Source organism: Lactuca saligna, chromosome 1 (assembly GCF_052625555.1).
Source record: "Lactuca saligna cultivar CGN05327 chromosome 1, ASM5262555v1, whole genome shotgun sequence".
Classification (NCBI taxonomy): Eukaryota; Viridiplantae; Streptophyta; class Magnoliopsida; order Asterales; family Asteraceae; genus Lactuca; species Lactuca saligna.
The window spans coordinates 122,218,826-122,238,454 of record NC_136417.1 but is presented as its reverse complement, the minus strand read 5'-3'; the positions used below and the strand labels follow the sequence as shown (position 1 = coordinate 122,238,454).

Here is a 19,629-nt window from a genome sequence, read left to right as displayed (position 1 = left end):
CAAAAATTAACTCGGATCTTCCTTTATATTGTTAAAAGTTAGGCATTTTGTCCCTACTAAACATAAAATGACTATAATACCCTTTTATGTTACTTTTTCTTTTATTTTTAATTTGTTTATAATTTATCTATTAATTTTTTTTATTAGTTATAAGTATTTTAGAAAATGAAATGGCCTATAAGTCTTACAGGTACACTCACTCACTCACAACATCTTCTTCATCCTCGACGAGATCACCGGTGCCACCCTTCTGTAGGAAAGCAACTATATTAGCTAGCTACCACCCCTTCTGCTGGAAACCACCATCCTCTACCATTGTTATCTTTCTTCACACTGTGATCCAACACTAAACCCGCTAACCTAGATCACCAGTTTTCCTCTTCCTTCTCTTTTCCAACCGTCAAAGCTAAACATAGAGAGATAGAGGGGCGCCACCACCTCTATCACCATCTACACATCGTCCTCATCACACCATCATCACAATCTCTCTCTCAGTACAAGCTTACCACATGTGCACCACCATCGATGTAGATCTACACTCCGGAAAAAATAAATCTCAGATCTGTACCACCGTCTCCGATATCACCACTAAACGAACAACGTCTTTGATCTGCACTTTTTTTCTCAAATATGCACCTCTACTTTTTAGATCTATAAAGTGTTCATGTTCTCCATTCAACTAAAGTCTTCATATTCTCATATCTATAAACCCTTAATCTTCTCCATTCGACTATTGTCTTCAGGTGGTTGGTGGTTGGAATCTTATCAGATGTTTGTTGGTTGGTGGTGGTGTTTCTGGTAAAAACGTGAATGGTGAAGTAGGGAGAACGAGAGTGTGAGAGGTGTATGGTTTTGTTGGGATTGATGTATTTTCTCGATTTACAGATTTTTGATGGGTAAGGGTATCAATGGAGGTCGTTTCAAGGTCGGCAGTAGATGGTCGAAGATGGTGGTCGGCAGTAAGTGGCAGGAGATGGTGGCCGAAGGGTGTAGGTCTGGTTCCTGAAACATCAAAGGTGTGGGTGGGTCACAGTGGGGGTGGGGTATTGGTAGAAGACTATTTATTTATATTTTATTTAATAAATTAAAAAGAATGATAAGTAAAATAAATAATAAATGAAAAAGGTAATATAGACATTTTATGTCAGTCAGGGACGATCCGAGTGAAAAAATAACATTACAAGGACAGTTCGAGTTAATTTTAAAAAATAGGGACTAAACGCACAGTTTGACATATTGACTAGGGAGGAATCGTGTAATTTACTCTCTAAAAGAAGACATAACTGCAAAAATGGACCCTGTGGTATGCATTTTTTCTAAGGTTTAGTCCAAACTTTGACTTTTTTGGCTTCGTAATCCTTTAAGCTAGTTTCGTTACGTTTTTGGCTTCTTTACATGGCAACATCAGCGAGTGAATAATTTCTCCACCGTTTGGATTATTTTTCTATAGTCTTTATTATTTCTCCACCGTTTCTATTTTATTACTGATCAAGAGCTCTATGAGCAACATATAAAGATGATCCTTAAGCTTTTATTGAAGGTGTTGCCATAGCCGGATACATTGGCATTCTCCGTCAACTCGGTGACTTAGCAGAGTCAGTACATTAGTTATTATATTTGGTTGCTTCCTCTATAATGATTTATGGTATCTAAAACATGCCATACATGCGAAAATCAATAACTTTTTTTCCTGCCATGTGTTTCTTAAAATGTCAAAGAGAAATAAAACATCTATGCAAGAGCAACATCTGAAATGAAGGCTTTAATATAGAGAAAGAAATAAAGGGTAGCGATAGCGGCAATACAGTGGTGGTGTTATTCGGAGGAAGTAACTCCGACAAGGTGTGTGTGTCTGTCAGTTTTTGAGTTGCATATTTTATAGAGGTGGTAGGAACAATGTTTTACGATAGTGGAGATAAAGGTCCAGGGATGGCATCAAGTTTGGTTTTCTCCGACTATGAATGTATATGTTGGCTATTATAGTTTCACAGTAGAGGCATGGTTCTGCTGGTCGAAAACAAGATCAGTGATGTCAAGGGTTTAGGCTGTTGCTGCATTTTTGTAAGCGATTTTATACCCTTGTTCATGCGTTGTTCCTCAGGTCGAAAATGTTTTTCTTGTCGATCGTGTTATTAATGACGAAGATGCCACCTCCGGCTCTGGTCCCTCCCATAAATATCGTAGACTCTTCTCTAATATTGTTCCTCTTATCTTTCTATTTTTGAATCTGATCTTATTTTAATCCATAAGTTACTGTATATGAGTTATGAGTTTATTTGCATGCTAAGTATGTTAATTTGGGGAAATTTGTGTGTTTTAATCTCATCCCTTTAACTAATTTATGTTTGCGTGAGGTCTTTAACTAATTTATGTTTGCGTGAGGTGTGTATTTTTGAATATTCAATGAGTGTGCAAGATGTATGCTTTAATTATTAGTATGTGTATGCTTGTGTGTGTTTTTCATGCAGGTTTTATAGAAGAAAAAGAATAAGGACAAAAAAGAAGAAGTAGGGATAGATAGATAGATAGATAGATAGAGAGAGAGAAAGAGAGAGAGAGAGAGAGAGAGAGAGAGAGAGAGACCCTTTGTATATTTAATAACTATACAATATTTAAGAAAAACAAAGAAAATGAAAAATAAATATACAATATTTAAGAAAAACAAAGAAAATGAAAAATAAATATACTAAGGTATAATAGTATTTTTAGTTTTCAGAGGGAAAAAACGCAATGAAACTAGCTCAAAAGGAACACGAAGCCAAATAAGTCGATGTTTAAACGAAACCTTGGAAAAAATGCATACCACAGGGACCATTTCTGTAGTTTTGTCCTAAAAAAACTAGTAAATTACGATTTTGATCCTTATGGTTTGGTCATATTTACAATTTCAGTCAAACCTTTGTAAAATTTACAAGGTGCATCCATGTTGTTTAAAGAAATTACACTGCACATCAATAGTCTATTTAAAAAGACCATTTTACCCTAACTTTTATATTTTTGTTTTCCTTTTATATATATATATATATATATATATATATATATATATATATATATATATATATATATAAATGTGTGTGTAAATATTTCATTTTCTTTATATTTGTTGCTTACATTTTATTTTATTTATTTATATTTTTTTATGATTTATACTATTTTCGAAATTTTATTCATATATATATATATATATATATATATATATATATATATATATATATATATATATATATATATATATATATATATATATATATATATATATAAATGTGTGTGTAATTATTTCATTTTCTTTATATCTTGTTGCTTACATTTTATTTTATTTATTTATATTTTTTTATGATTTATACTATTTTCGAAATTTTATTCATATATATATATATATATATATATATATATATATATATATATATATATATATATATATATATATATATATATAGTTCGTTTACATTTTTCGGAGTTTCTTTTGAATAATATTTCTAGTTTTTTTATGTTATGGTTAAATATATTTTTTTATGATCTTTTGTTTATTTTTTTTTTATATATTTTTGTAAACCTCTTTATAAATATTTTTTGTGTAAAAAATATAAAAAAGTTTTTAATGTGAATATGATTAACACATATTAGGTATAAAATTATTTATTTTAATAGGGTTATTATATAAAATAACCAGAATTTTAAAAGACTGTCAATGGCTTCGAGTTCTAACTTTTTTATTTTTATAATTTTTTTGGAAGGTGCATCCCTATAGTTTAAAGAAATTGCATTGCACATCCTTAGTCCATTTAAACTGACCATTTTACCCTTTTAGATTTTTGTTTTTCTTATATATATATATATATATATATATATATATATATATATGTGTGTGTGTGTGTGTGTGTGTGTGTCCGTGTGTGCGTGCGTGTAATTGTTTAATTTGTTTTTATATTTTTCCGTTTATATTTAATTTTATTTATATATATATTTTTATGATTTATACTATTTTTGAAACTTTATTCGAATATATATATATATATATATATATATATATATATATATATATATATATATATATATATATATATATATATATATTTTGTTTGTTTACATTTTTTTTTTGTGTTTTTTAATAATATTTCTAGTTGTTTTTTGATGTTATGTTTGAATATATTTTAAATTTTTTTTTGATCTTTTGTTTATTTATATTTTTGTAAAACTTTTTATAAATATTTTTTCTATAAAAAATATAAAACACTTTTTCACATATGAATATGATTAATACATAGTACGTATCAAATTATTTTTTTAATACTGTTATTGTATAGGCTAAACCGAATTCGAAATTAATGTTAATGGCTTCGAGTTCAACTATTTTAGATTTAGAATTTTTTTACATCTTTTTCTAAATGAAAAATGCTAATCATAATTCCTTAACTCAAACACGTGCCAATTTTTCGGGTTTATTATTTGTTTTTTTTTTTTTTAATTTTGTTCGTTTTCAAATTCTATGGTTTCCAATTAGTCATTATATAACTTGAAACCCGTTTTCGAATTTTGGTTAGTCTATCTATTAATCCTATTTAAAAAATAATTTTATACATAATCTATGTTAATAATATTTACATTAACAAACTTTTTACATTTTTACAAAAATATAAACAAACAAAACGTAAAAATAAAAATAAAATGTATTAAACAACATGTCAAAAAGCTAGAAAAATATATTCAAAATGATATCAAAAAAATATAAATGAAAAAAATATAAAAAATATTAAACAATATATTCAAAATATATCAAATAAAAATTAAATAATAAAAATATAAATAAATAAAATAAAATGTAAGCAAAAAAATATATAAAAAACTAAACAATAATATACACACATATTAAAGTCCCAATATTTTCAACGATTTAACAAGAAAGTGTTAAACTTTATTTTTTTGATAGTATAATCCTAACTACCGGTAATTTTTGACACTTTTACCATTTTTTGTTGGTTAGCCGATAATTAGGACTTTACTGTTAAAGAAACTAAAGTTTATAACTTTCTTGTCAAATTATGAATTAGGACTTTACTGTAAAAAATAAAGTTTAGGACTTTCTTATCAAATCGCTGAAAATATTGAAACTTTAATGTATAGTTTTAGTTTTCTTAAAAACAAAAAAAATTATCAGCCTTGCGAGACCAAATTCGCAGCCTAAGAACTTTTAATTGTGATTTCGTCGCATCACCATTTTTTTCTTATCATCATCATCTTTACCCTGCTACAATTACGATCAGGGGAATCAAATGCAAAAGAAAGAGCGAGAGAGAGTGAGAAGACTTGTAAAATTTTCTTCTTGATTTTCCATCAAATCTTGAACTAAAAAGAGGGGGCAGGTTGTACAATCACAAAAAACACATGTGTAGTCAAAATGTTATGAATGTGGAGAAGGGGTAAGAAGGAAAATTTCATCTTTCCCGGTTTTTTAATTCTCCATTTTTAGGACTGTAAAAAACCAACACAATCCTGGTTCTTTCTTTCTTGAGTATCTTCATTTTTTTTCAATGTTGGTTTGTTAAGATTAAAAAAAATCTATTTAACATGAAGAAAATGTTTAGGATTTCAATAGGATTTAGCTAACCATGTTCTAATAACTTTTATGCATAAAGACTATCATACCATTATATTTCTAACCAAAAAAGGTATATATATATATATATATATATATATATATATATATATATATATATATATATATATATATATATATATATATATAGACACACACACACTAAAGTCCCAATATTTTCAACGACTTAACAAGAAAGTCCTAAAATTTATTCTTTTGCGAATAAACTCATAATTCACAATTTTACAAGAAAGTCATATACTTTATTTTTTTGACAGTAAAGTCCTAATTATTGGCTAACCGACAAAAACTGGTATGAATATAAAAAATTGCCAGTAGTTAGGATATTACTGTAAAATAATAAAATTTAGGATTTTCTTGTCAAATCGTTGAAAATATTGGGACTTTAGTGTGTGTGTACGCATATATATATATATATATATATATATATATATATATATATATAAAACAAAAACAAAAAAATAAATTAAGGGTAAAATGGTCATTTTTAACGTACTAAGGATGTGCAGTGGAAATTTTTTAAACCATAAGGATGCATCTTGTCAAATTTTTAAAAGTTGGATTGAATGTGCGAATCTAACCAAACCATAGGGACCAAAACTATAATTTACTTAAAAAATCACAGGCACAAAAACTGTAACTCACAAAAGTTGTAGATAAGCTTTAAAAAGTCTACGTTTGTATGAAAGGTCAAAAATAATTTTTTTTTACGATTTTGATAAAATAACTCTAAAAGAAGTTTATATCCATTTAATTTATTTGTTACATTTTTTATAATTTTTTTAATACTATTTTAATTTATAAAAAGGGGAAAAATAAAAGGCTAGTTATCTACTCACACCATCTCTCTCTCCCTCTCTCTCTACCAAACGTTTTTAGAGATCTATTGGTTGGGTTGAAGAATATAACAAAAACATACATATACACACTAAAGTATATTCATCTTCAAGGACAACCACAGATAAACTTGGGAGGAAAACTACAACAAGTCGAAGACATTGCTGGTGGTGTGCTTCGTTGATGGGTTTTTCGGTTCAAAGTCTACTAAGAAAAATCAGTAAGGAATTGGGTTAATTTATCTCATCTGAGGTGATCATGATTGGAGCGATTAGAAAAAAAAAAATGAAATATTACAAGTAAGGTGAAGAAGACAAAATACAAAGGGTTTTGAAGTGTATATTTGGTTGGGTTACTCGATAGTCACCGCCCTACCTCCCCTTCTTGTCGACAAGTACATCCTCACACACCGCCTTCTGTGACAACCGAGTGGGTTCCGTCACTGATCACCGTTTGGAGAGAGTAGGAAAAATCTGTAGAATAGTTTAATATTGTAATATTTTATTTTGAGATAATAAAAATCAAATGTGTCATTTCATTTTTTGTTAAAGTCGACGTTAGGCTAAAAAATAAGCGTCCAAAAATTTGTACCATCTTCTAAGTTGGTTAACATATTTGGAAAGTACTTGTTAACATGATCCCATGGATAAAAGATTCGTAAAAATCCGATTACAAAAGGAAACAATTATGAATTTTATAAAAATAAAAATCAATCACATACTTAAAATTAATTACGTCAAAACGGTACTTAGAGATTGGTTGAGTTTTGACTAAAAGTGCAAAACGGAGATTCGTGCTACTCATTAAGATACAAACTTTAGGACAAAGAATGTCGAAAACGGGATACATAAGAGAGAGAGAGAGAGAGAGAGAGAGAGAGAGAGAGAGAGAAAGAAAGAGAGAGAGAGAGAGAGAGAGAGAGAGAAAGAAAGAAAGAAAAACGGAGAGAGAGAGAGAGAGAACAAACGTCATAATTGTCACGCCTTTAGTGACTCACATCCAACACTAGAAATGGAAGAAGATTGTGGAGAAGGAGGGAGGCTTCAAATTTTGAGTTGGATCTTTCTTGGGAACAAGTGGCTGGAAATTATAGGGTTATGACCCAATTTATAGTGCAGATAGAAAACCCTAGATGAGTCCAAGTCCAAGATTATCTTAAACCGGGTAATTATCCACATTCCTGATTATCCATTAGAGACTATTCAAGAAACCCTAAGGCACAAGAAAAGTCATCCATAGCCTATGGAAAGTTATATATTACATCTTGCTCAACTATTAAACAATTAAAATCAATCACTACACTTTTAATTAATTCTTTTAATCTCAAAATTAATTCTAATTAATTTCTGATTAAATATTAATTAAATATCACTATTTCTAATTAATATATAATTCTCATAATATATTAACAAGTTATTTATTTCAATTTATTAATCAAATAATAAATAAACCTCTTTCTCTAAAATCATCATGTCTAGTTGTTAGTCTTGAGGGCAACCCAAAATGGTTGTTTTACTATCAGTTCAACATATACAAATTATAGTATGGGCTTAGACACCTAATCCGACACACACACACACACACACACACACACACACACACACATATATATATATATATATATATATATACACACACACACATATATATATTAATGATGAGTTCTAATAGTATGACACTTGTTGATAAGAGAATAAACTTATCCTTTTATTAGAATACGAATATATAATCTATACAAAAGAATAACAAGTATGATAATTATTAACCCATAGTTAAAACACTATTAACTGATGTCGTGATACGTATTTTAAGCGGCTTTGGTTATGCTTATACTAAGGTGATGTTTGTTTTTTCTGAGTAAAAATATCTACAGTTTGCGAACCACCTTTGTAGACCTCTACAGTAGAAGAGGTGGACCGAAGGCCTGCAGTCTGAAAAAAGAAGACTGTTTGTTTTTTTAACATATGCAGACTACTAAAATAAACTAAAATCTAAATATATTGATTTTTTTAAACTTCAAAGTGATATTTTAATATTTTTATGATCTTGTTATAAATAATTAATAAATCTAGATCAACCTTTATGTATTATTGTATAAAAAGTGAAAATAAAAATGATACAAATTAATGTATATCATTGATAAAAACCAACAATTTTGATCGCAAAGTTATCCATAAACATTATAAATATGAATTAAAGAATTTGCTATATAAATAAATAGAAATAAACTTCGATTTTTTTCAATTAAATCAATTAAAAATGTACCATAAATATTTTATCATGAAATTGAAGATATTGTATTAAATAATGTTTTATAAAATTTAGCACAAAAAATAAGAATATATTATGATTTTTTTATATTTATATAAACAACTTCAACGACCATTATTGTAATAAATCTTTATTTATAAATTTGTCAAAAATATCATGTTTGTGTTGATGAACCCCCTTTTTTAAGTATTATAACTTTTTTTTTCTCGAATTGGTTATCATTAATAAAGTTGGAATAAATATAAATTAAAAAAAACTAAAAAAAACATATATGAGTTTTTTTAGGCTAGAAGATATCTGAAGATGTTAGAAGACTCTGATCCACATTTGTGCCAAGAAGAGGACTCACATACATTTTTAGGCATACAGCCTTCAAAATAACAAATAGTCTGCGAATGTTAATGTCTACTTGTGGTCTGCACGACGCAGACAAAAGAGGCCAAAAATATCTGCTAACAAAAAACAAACGACACCTAAGTGGTATATTATTTGTATGTGGTCATCCAATTTCATATATAGCAATAAAGAACCCTCAGCTATGCCGCTTTTGGAGTAAAAATAAAATTATATAAAAATAAAAATAAAATTAAATCTCTCTCTCTCTCTCTCTCTCATATCTGAGTTTGTGTTTACTGTGTGAACACAAATCCACAAATCCATGACAATCCACCTGCCCCAAATCCACCATAATGTCTTGAGCTTGAAACCCACCTTCAATCTCTCACTTACTGGAGCATTCATTGGAGTTGGAGGAGATGACATCCGACCAATATCCGACGAGGTCACCCGACGACTTTTTGAGAGATAAGGGAGAGTGAAAATCATCGTATGGTAGCTCAAACGGTTTTTTAGGTCCATCTCCATTTAGGTTTTACATCTCTTGTATCTCTGAAATTACTTGAAGATAACCATTTTTTCAATAGATCAAGTACTTAAAACTGTTAAACCTAAACATAAACATGCCTAAGGTGTGGTAAGAGGGCTATCAGCACATCCACGGCTGTTGAATACCACCATGTGCCACCCCCTCTATTTCTTGCTCTCACCAGCATATGTTGTACACATGCATCTTGGCTTCCTCCCAACAAACTAGGCTGAAAATTAGTACTCAACTAATGGTGGGTTTTCATTTTGAAATTTAAATTTCAAGAAGCGGAAATGTGGACTCACAAGTAAGAGCAAGATAGGGGAGGTTTCCGACAAGTTGTGGGCATCATCGGAGACTTAATCGAGGGTAACGGAAGGAGTCACGAGCTCTGCCCAGAACTTCAAGCGACGGGTGATGGTCTTTGAATTGATCCGTCGTCGTTCCTGTGACAGTGACGGTGGTCACCATGGTTGAAGGTACTTTAATGTGCGACTGCCGAAGCTTTAGAGATTTGGCGAATAACAAACTGGGTGGTGAGATTCGGAGATACTGGTAGGTAGTGAAGGTTGTGATAGAGAAATGAGGGTTGTGTTGTTGGGTTGTGTCTGGTGGTAGTATAGGGTAGAATGGTGGTTTGGTGGTGGTCACAGTAGGGGGAATGGAGATGGAGAATGGTAACGTTAGGTGGTAATATATGATGAAAGGTTCAGTTGAGGTTGAAGGTTGGAGAGAGAGAGAGAGAGAGATTTCTTTTATTTTTTTAAATCTAAAATTAGTAAAATAAATAAAAACAAATAAGATATATATATATATATATATATATATATATATATATATATATATATATATATATATATATATATATATATATATAGAGAGAGAGAGAGAGAGAGAGAGAGAGATTTATTTTTAGTTTTTATTTTTTTAAATCAAAATCAGAAAAACAAATAAGAAAAAAAGAAAAACGTATTAAAAGGGGCAAATACGTCATTTTGAAAAAAAATCAAAACAGATTAGACCAAAACGAGAGTTGAAGATCTCTTTAATAGAAACTCAATGGTAAAAAGACAGACGAAAACGGAGCCCGTATGTAGAAGTTATGAATTTTACGCTGACATTTAACAATATAATCTCCTCCTACTATTAAACTTAAGATCAGTCGAGAATTAGCCGATGGAGTATAAATGAAAGTTTTAGATCTTGTTTTTACCTACACGTGGTTATAAAGAAGGTTGAGTGTAGAGCTCGTATGTTAAAGATATGGACGAAACTTGGTCTCAACTCTTCGAGCGCGATAAATTCGATACAGTTTTGTAAATCTGAGATAGAATGAGACTTAGCTGATGGCATCTATATGAAAGTTGTAGTACTCGTAAATACAAATGCATGGATATAAAGAACCTCAAAAAATGGAGTTCGTATAAACGAGTTACAAATTATAATAACATATTTATGTATTAAAATAAAGTATAAATCATAAATACGTACACATATATACACATGTATATATCATTAGAAAGCTATTGATGATGCGGTTATTATAAGACTAGTGTTGAGTACTTTCGATATTAGTTTAGTACAAATATCTTTAAATCTATTTAAAATAGTATTATGAAGGGGTGTTTAGTCGTTTATATAACTATAAGGTCATTAAGTAATTATGGAGGGTAGTTTTTGTAAATTCAATTCCTATAAATAAGAGGCTTGGGCTCTCATATTTCTTGAACCATTCTCTTGATTTAAGAGTCTTTCTCTTCTTATCCCCCGAGCGTTTCGGTCCCCCGTGATTCGACTTCTCCTTCTGTAGTTTTAGTATAGTAAGGCAAGGCTGCACGAATCTTTCTTAGAAAGATTCAGCGACGAAGTTCTGCCCCTGCAGAGCCCGACTCCTAGCTAAAACCCCTCTGTAAGTAAGTTATGCTTACTCTATTTTAATATAGCTTATATTTAGAATTAGTATTGTTATTATGAACTTATAATAAATATTTGAGATATTATTATATAACTGTCGTTATATACTACTAGAAAACAGGGCTTTAAGGACACACAATATATGACACGCACTGATTTATTATACGCAAAAGTGGGTATCGTAAAAAAAAACGTCATCTCTGATAAAATTTGAAAAGGATTAAAGTCACCCATTTTTCGCGTGACCTAGAATTAGGTGTCGTTTTATAATTTTTTAAGGTGAACGCGCGCCTCCTTTAGTAGCAACTAGCGGAAGATGAAAATCCTAAAAATTAGAAATGACCACCTTCCTTTTTCTCCCCCATTTTTATTTCCCTCTTTTCCCTTAATCCCTAAGAATAATTCTTTACGCCACCTCCCTCAAACATCATCAGTGACTCAACCAACATCACCCTCACTTAAGTTTCTAAACCCACGATCGTTTGATTTTCTTCCGGCTTCCATCTCCTCCCCATTCACAGCCGTCTATTCAACTGAATCTCCATAAAACCCTTAAATAATCTATAAGTGGAAGACGAAGTAGTCATTGATTCTTAATCCATCGAAGTAGATGTCAGTTTCTTGGATCTTCATTTTGGCGCAGAACATCTCATAATCGGTTGTTGCGATCTTCATCATCCTCTGGTTTTGGTCTCTTCGATTCGTGTTTCGTTCTCTTCGATTTTTGGTATGTAACTTTTGGTACTCCCTCTTCGATTCATCGTTAATGGTAAAAATCTAACGCCTTCTCAATTTGTGTGAGTTGTGCTGGAGAGATAAATCACTATTATCGGTTCTCAGAATATTCGTAAACACCACGAAACCTAAAACGGCGGCCCTCGGTTTCGCTTGTTCACCCATCTGTTCATCTGCTGCTACACTACTTCCCTACTTCCACGCCGGCCACCACCCGACGGTTTACTCACTATCACGTACACTATTTCTTAACTATCTATCTTTTTTGAAAACATATTTTACCGTACAAATCAAGTCTGGATATTGAAGATATCATTTTTGCCTCCATAAAGTAAGCTTGTTTTCACTAGTCCAATTCTTATATCATGCATGTATGTGATTTGTGTTGAAATAATCTAATAGGTTTAGATTGTGGTGGCTATGTATATAGGTTTGATGCTATACATTTTGCTGGATTAAAGAAGCTTGCACTAGAGGAGCTTTTTGTATCCGCAAAGAAGCCATTGATGTACTAGTTGGCAAATTCAAGAAGCCACTCTCCAAAAGAAACAATGTCCATATTTCACAAAAGAGAAATCATGATACGCACATACGGTACCCTCTACCCTCTTATAAGCACTATTGCAAGTTACTGCAAACTAATTAACGTAATACCCAAAATACCCCTCCTTGATAAAATACTCCTATTATTCTTGCTGATTTACTCATATACTATACTGCTTTTGTTAGTGTTTGGAAAAATGAATTTCTCATTAAGGGCTGCTCTCTTTTAGCATGCAGGTCATGCTACTTGGTTTTGTTCTCTTGGTTTGTTCACTTGAACAAAGGGCAAGACTTAGGGTATCTAGTGACATGAATGAACTATTAGTAAGTTTATATTTTTAAACAAACTTTCTACATTATAATTCTACAAAACCTTTGTGTTTTGACCTTTATACCCTGGCTATCATATGTTTGCAGTCACTAATATCCACACAATCACGTCTAGTAATCTCTCCCTCTGAAACTGATGCATCTACTGGTAGCATACTAAGTTCTGATTACTCATTTAGGCTCTATTGCATGCTTCTGTTGCTTGCCGAAGGAAATTACTCATCAATTGGGTGTCTGCCAATGATCTTGAAGAAGCAACTGCCATAGAAGTTACTATCCACTCCATCTCTCTTTTTCTCTTTCTTTATCATGCAATGCATGTCCTTGAAACTTAATGGTCATGCTGGATCTTTTTTGTTTTTATACAGAATCCTAATGTTCACAGAGCTACTTGTAATTCTTTGAAGGTTCGTATGTGTATGTGTGTGTATGTTAGTTAGACAAGGGTTTAAAGCATATATAATTCTACTTTCATTTTACTTTCCTAGTTAGTTTGACTATTATGATCGGGTATCCTTTTTCAAAGTAAATAAGAAGAAAACTGGCTAAAAGAGAAAGAGAAAAAATAATAAAATCAAAGTAGACTGCACAGATAAATAAAAGGATACATCTGGGATAGTTATATCAAATATCATCTGGATAGAAAAACAAATTTTACAAAAAAATTATAATAATGGCATTGTTAACGGTTTTAGAGTGTGATTTGGTGTGATGATGTAGTCGGTGGATGGTGTGCTTGTTCCGGGGGTGGGGGGGGGGGGGTGATGATAGAGGTGTAGAAGAGAAAATCATTGCAGCGAAATATGCATGTGAGAACAATATCCCCTACCTTAGCATTTGTTTAGGAAGGCAAATTGTTGTCATAGAGTATGCCATATCTGTTATTGCTCCTGAAAATGCAAATAGCACCGAATTCGATCCAAATACTAAAAATCCTTGTGTCATATTTATCCCCAAGGTTTGTCGCCTTATTCTTTTTTAATATAATATAACAAACTATTCAGTCATCATTTATAATAACAATATGAATGATAATAGGGTTCAAAAACTCATATGGGTGGTACCATGCGCCTTGGATCGAGGAGGACATATTTTCAAGTAATGGACTCTAAAGCTTCACAGCTGTAAGTAATACTAATATCTAATATCTAATATCTAATATCTAATATCCATCGTTCCATGCTCCTCCTTTAATAACAAAAAAGTCCTTGTGCTTTTCTGATTTTTACTTAATTTAGTCCAAAGTTGAATGTTTTGTATCAGTGTTTTTTAGGTCTTGGTTATAAAATTGATGAAATAGTTCAAGCATGGAATGAGATGTATGAGGTTAAAAGATGGCAGACTGGTGTTCCCACTTTTTGCCTTGAACCACTCTTTAGGCGTCGCGTCTCAAAATTGCATTATCTCATGGAAGTGGAACATCGTTGGGATTTCCATTTTTACCTTTGGTGTGATTTAGTCATGTATGGTTAGCTTTATTTTTCATGTACCAAAAATACCCTTGTCTTATGTGCAATGTTTATACTTTTTGAGCAGGTGATTAGAATGGTTGGGGAGAGTTCATAAGTTGTGGGTAGGAGCTTTGGAAACAAGATGCCAACTCTAGAGGAATATGCAAGTGATTTAACTATTCATTAAGGTTTTCTTTTATTAATTATTTCTTCCATTTTGTAGGGTAATTTTGACCCCAGAATTAGATGATGATTATTAGTATTTGAAAAAAAATGATAACTAGTTAAAACTTGATGAACATTACAAGTAGGAAAAATAACTAGATTGAATTCTTGTTTTAATTGGCTTACTTGAATCTAGTTGATAATTATCAATTTTCCTAATTTGTGATCACCATCCAATTTATTGTATTACAGGGAATCACTACTGTTGGAAGCTCTTTCTTCTTTTAAGGGAGTCAAATTCCAATTTTGCTGCTCAACTTGTTGGATTCATGGAAACTTTGTTAGTTGGTGCTCCTGATCAAGCCCATTAGATATTGGAATTAGCTAAGTTTGATTTCAGCATTGTTGCCAGACATTTGGTTGCATCTGTACCAGGGATTTATTCCCCCAAGCATCCATACATATCTGACCCCTTCATTATTTAACTGTAAGTAGCTTGTATATATTTATTTCAGGGTGATTCTTGAAGCTTCTATTGTTGGTATTAGCCACTTTTATCATATCATTTTTCAGTAGGGCTGTTGGAGTGCTAGCCAAAAGTTGAACTCTAATGGTTGCATTATTCAAATTTGTAGGTCTTGTTGATGTGCATAGTGTCAAGCAAAGTAGCTTCGGGTGTTGTGAAGGTAGGCAACAAGTTCTTGTAGTTCAACTATTATTTGTTGATGCCTTTCATCTCTTTCACATTTGATGTATTACATTTGTCTATTATTGGAATGATTATTTGTATGACATTAACTTTTGTGCAATGGATTGTATTTTTTTGTATATGGTATTTTATTTTTTTATTATGACACATGAAATGCAAATTTAATTTGAAAATTAGAAAATCTATAAATAATTTTTTTTTAAAAAAAAAACTAAAATTACGATACGCAAAAATGTGTGTCATCTTCATTTATGACATGGCCTTTCTTGACAGCGGCTTTAATGATAGGCATTGCATGTCATAAAAGCGCAACGTGAATAGACAACGCGCAAAAGCGCGTCGTCTCTCTTTATGACAGGGCCTTCCTTGACGCGCATTTGGGTCGTAAAAGACTGTTTTTCTACTAGTATATCTTTTTTAATTACTTGTGGTACAGGGAATCTGGTTTAAAGAGCCGCATAGGGTCGTGGGATTTCAGAATTGCTATATGAAAAAATGGTCCTGCCCTCCGGTGTTTTATGTATGGCCCCTGTCTGTACATAGTGGTTAGAAAGTATTGCTTAAACACTTATATAATAATAATAATAAGACTAATGATTAGTCGACGGAAATTAGTTTAAAGTAAATGAAGCGATGACCAAGTATCGAGTAACCACCTTATCAAGTGAGTGCATAGTCCCTTTCATGAACATGATTTTAATACAAGTATTGATTGAAGTATTAATTATACTATATGTGCGAGTTAATTTACATTGCTTGAAATACGTGTTAAAGAGAATACCTGATTATATATTGTGGCAACCGTCAAATTCTGGTCAATTCAAAGTCAAATAAAGTCAACAAATCAAACCGGTCAGCTCAACTAACCCTTGTGTACTAGGACTTACGTTCAGTATTTACTAAACAACTCGCTATTCTGATAAGAAATCATAAATCGAAAAGTATATACAACTAGATCTCCTTAACCTAAAAAATGCGGTAAGTGGCAAGCCAAACCGATAAAACCATGTTGCATACTCATCGGGAGTGTGTAGGATCCTTAATCATGACTTAACGGGGTTCAAGAACCATGCATTGTGGGGCCAAACACTCACAATTGTCACAAATGAAACATCTCTCAATCGTTTTCACTCTATCTCTCTCTATGTCAAATCTCTCCCAAATCTCTCCAAGTATGTGAAATCTCTCTAAAATATCTCTCTGTATTAGAAATCTCTCCAAGAATGTCAAATCTCTCCCAAATCCCTCTAAGTATGTGAAATCTCTCTCAAATATCTCTCTGTATGAGAAATCTCTCCAAGAATGTCAAATCTCTCCCAAATCTCTCCAAGTATGTGAAATCTCTCTCAAATATCTCTCTGTATGAGAAATCTCTCCAAGAATGTCAAATCTCTCCCAAATCTCTCCAAGTATGTGAAAACTCTCGTAAATATCTCTGTGTATGAGAAATCTCTCCAAGAATATCAAATCTCTCCCAAATCTCTCCAAGTGTGAGAAATCTCTCCCAAATCTCTCTCAAAAGTTTCCCGTAACTTTTTGGAATCATTCGGGTCATTCTGACCCTTAACCGGGTAAAAAACGGCTTAAAACGGGGTAAAAACGAGAAAACGGGACCTTAGGAACCGAAACCCTTCTTAAGGAGCCGAAGCTCCTTAAGACTGAGACTAGGAACCGAAAAGGCCCCAGGACCGAACCGAGCCCTGTAGCTGAGACCGAGTCTCGGTCTCTGTCGCCTTCTCTCGGTCGCTTCTCACTCTCTGTTCGCTTCTCGCACTCTCTGTCTCTACTTCGCCTCTTTGTCTCTACCCGCCTCTCGGTCTCTGTTCTCGCTTCTCTCCTCTCTTCTTTTCTCCCCTCTCGGTTCCTGCCCTCTCTCTTCTCCCCTCTCGGTTCCTGCCCTCTCTCTTCTTCCCTCTCGGTTTCTACCCTCCCTCCTCTCGGTTTCAGCATCAGAAGGCCGAACCTCGGCCAGAATTCGGAATTTGGTCACTTTTAGCCCATTTTTGATATTTTTAACATGTTAAGCCCGTTTTTCGTGATTTTAAAGCGGGATTTTCTCCAGAAATTATATTTTAACATAATAAACTCTAAATATTCATAATTTAAACATATTTTGATGAAAATCATTATCTCAATAATAAAAATCAAATTGGTGAATTATTAAAGGTGGAGTATTGACTTTGCCTTATCCAATGTCACAAGCAACCACCCCACACCCACTCTTTGACTAACCACACCTCCCCACCTTACCTAGGTCACTTCAATGTCCCTTGCACTCATTTTCCACCCATTCCCACGTTTTTAGAGCTGGAACAAACATCCTATCTCCTCATTTTCTCTCATTTGCCTCATTTCACTAAGTATCAAACACCACTATTCTCTCAAACTTTTTCTCCACCAAACTCGAGATTCAAGGCTGATTATCAAGTGTTCTTCCACATTTGGTAAGCATAATCCGTTCTACTTGTGATTATCTCACTTATTTCCACACAAATCAAAGATATCTTACACAAACTCCATCATATTTGTGTTAGATCTTCAAATCTTTAAGCAATCTTCCCAAGTGTTCTTGAGTTGAACACCCCTTCTCTCCATCATCCATCCACTAAAATCACTCAAGGTGAGTTCATACCCCTACATTTTCATGTTTTCTCAAGTTTTCAAGGGGGGGGGGGGGGGAATACAAGTTAAAACACCAAGAACATAACTAAATTTTTCTAACAGCCTTCATCAGAAAAGTTCAACTCCATTCACAGACTATTTTGGGCATCTTAAACATTTTTGTTTTCAAAACTGTACAAGGTGCAAATAGTTCAAGTTGTTAGCTTTAAAATTACTACTTGCACATCTCCATACGATTTTTGTACAATTTATGGTGATTTTTACAAAACAGCCTATCTTTTCAAACACAAACCCGGACCAGTCTGTGAATATGAGAATTTTAAGACAAGTTAAAAGCTTCCAAAAATCATGATAAAAATTGTGAGTAAACTAGACTCATTTTAGAAACTCTCAGAATTTATGGATATAGTTTTCGACTTCGTATGATTTTTCTATGATTTTTCTAAAACAGTGCTGAAAGACTAAGAATTAATTAACAGCTTCTAACTATCAAAACACTTTGTAACATGTTGAGCAAAGTGTTAAACCTTTGATAACTTCATATATTACATGTATTTCTTGTCATGATATATTTATATAATAGGAAATTACTTGCTGAATTTATAAGAATCCTCCATCATAATCAATAGTACAAAACAAAGCAAGTTAATCATAGTTATATCGTACTATACGTTTGACTTACATAGAGTGGGATTCTTAAACACCACAAAGAAATATACTAAACTATAATAGGTATAGTTAGGGTACATATACATTTCAAACATTTTAATAAACTATAATAGGTATAGTCTATGATCATTTACATAACATACTCGTACAAAAAGGGGGGTACAAATACAAAGTACCGGGTTTTTATACAAAAGGGGGTACAAATACAAAGTGTCGGGTTTATATACAAAAAGGGGTACAAATACAAAGTGCCGGTTTTCATACAAAAAGGGGTACAAATACAAAATGTCGGGTTTATATACAAAAAAGGGGTACAAATACAAAGTGCCGGTTTTTATATAAAAAGGGGTACAAATACAAAGTGCCGGGTCTTTATACAAAAAAGGGGGTACCGATACAAAGTACCAGGTTCACTTAAGATAGTTATTATGATATTAAAACTATATTGCATATAGAACTGTTAGACTTCAACTATAATCACTGAGCGTGCATGTTTGAGTCTTATAAGAATTTTGTCTCGATTGGCCTAGAATTAGTGGTGCCTGCCTCATCTCTTGTTCCTTGTTTGGTTGTGGACCTAGGGCAGACCCACTATATTCAACGTTTTATCTAATTTAAACCTTATATAACTTATATACGCTGGACGATTATACAGGAACTCTACGGGTCATTCTAGGGTTCATTAATGCATCATAAAGGAATATTTCTATTCACACTTAACTAAGAAAATATTGGATTTTCTACAAATCAAACTATATCGATTTTACAAGGAAAAACGGTTTCTACTTCAAACAAAACTCTTATGAACTCACCAACTTAATTGTTGACACTTTTCAAAACTACTTGTATTCTCAGGAAATCAGTGAAACAGGAAAACTTCATCGCTTTGAGGATGGGACGTTAA

General features: G+C 32.1%; 1 long non-coding RNA gene across 1 annotated transcript; it reads left to right on the top strand.

Annotated features, from left to right (window-relative positions):
- The first annotated feature begins 14,642 nt into the window (after positions 1-14,642).
- LOC145000789 (uncharacterized) lies at positions 14,643-15,471 on the top strand. Its single transcript, XR_013661356.1, has 3 exons — positions 14,643-14,748; positions 14,978-15,212; positions 15,361-15,471. It is a non-coding gene; the product is annotated as an uncharacterized LOC145000789 (long non-coding RNA).
- The last annotated feature ends 4,158 nt before the right edge of the window (positions 15,472-19,629 follow it).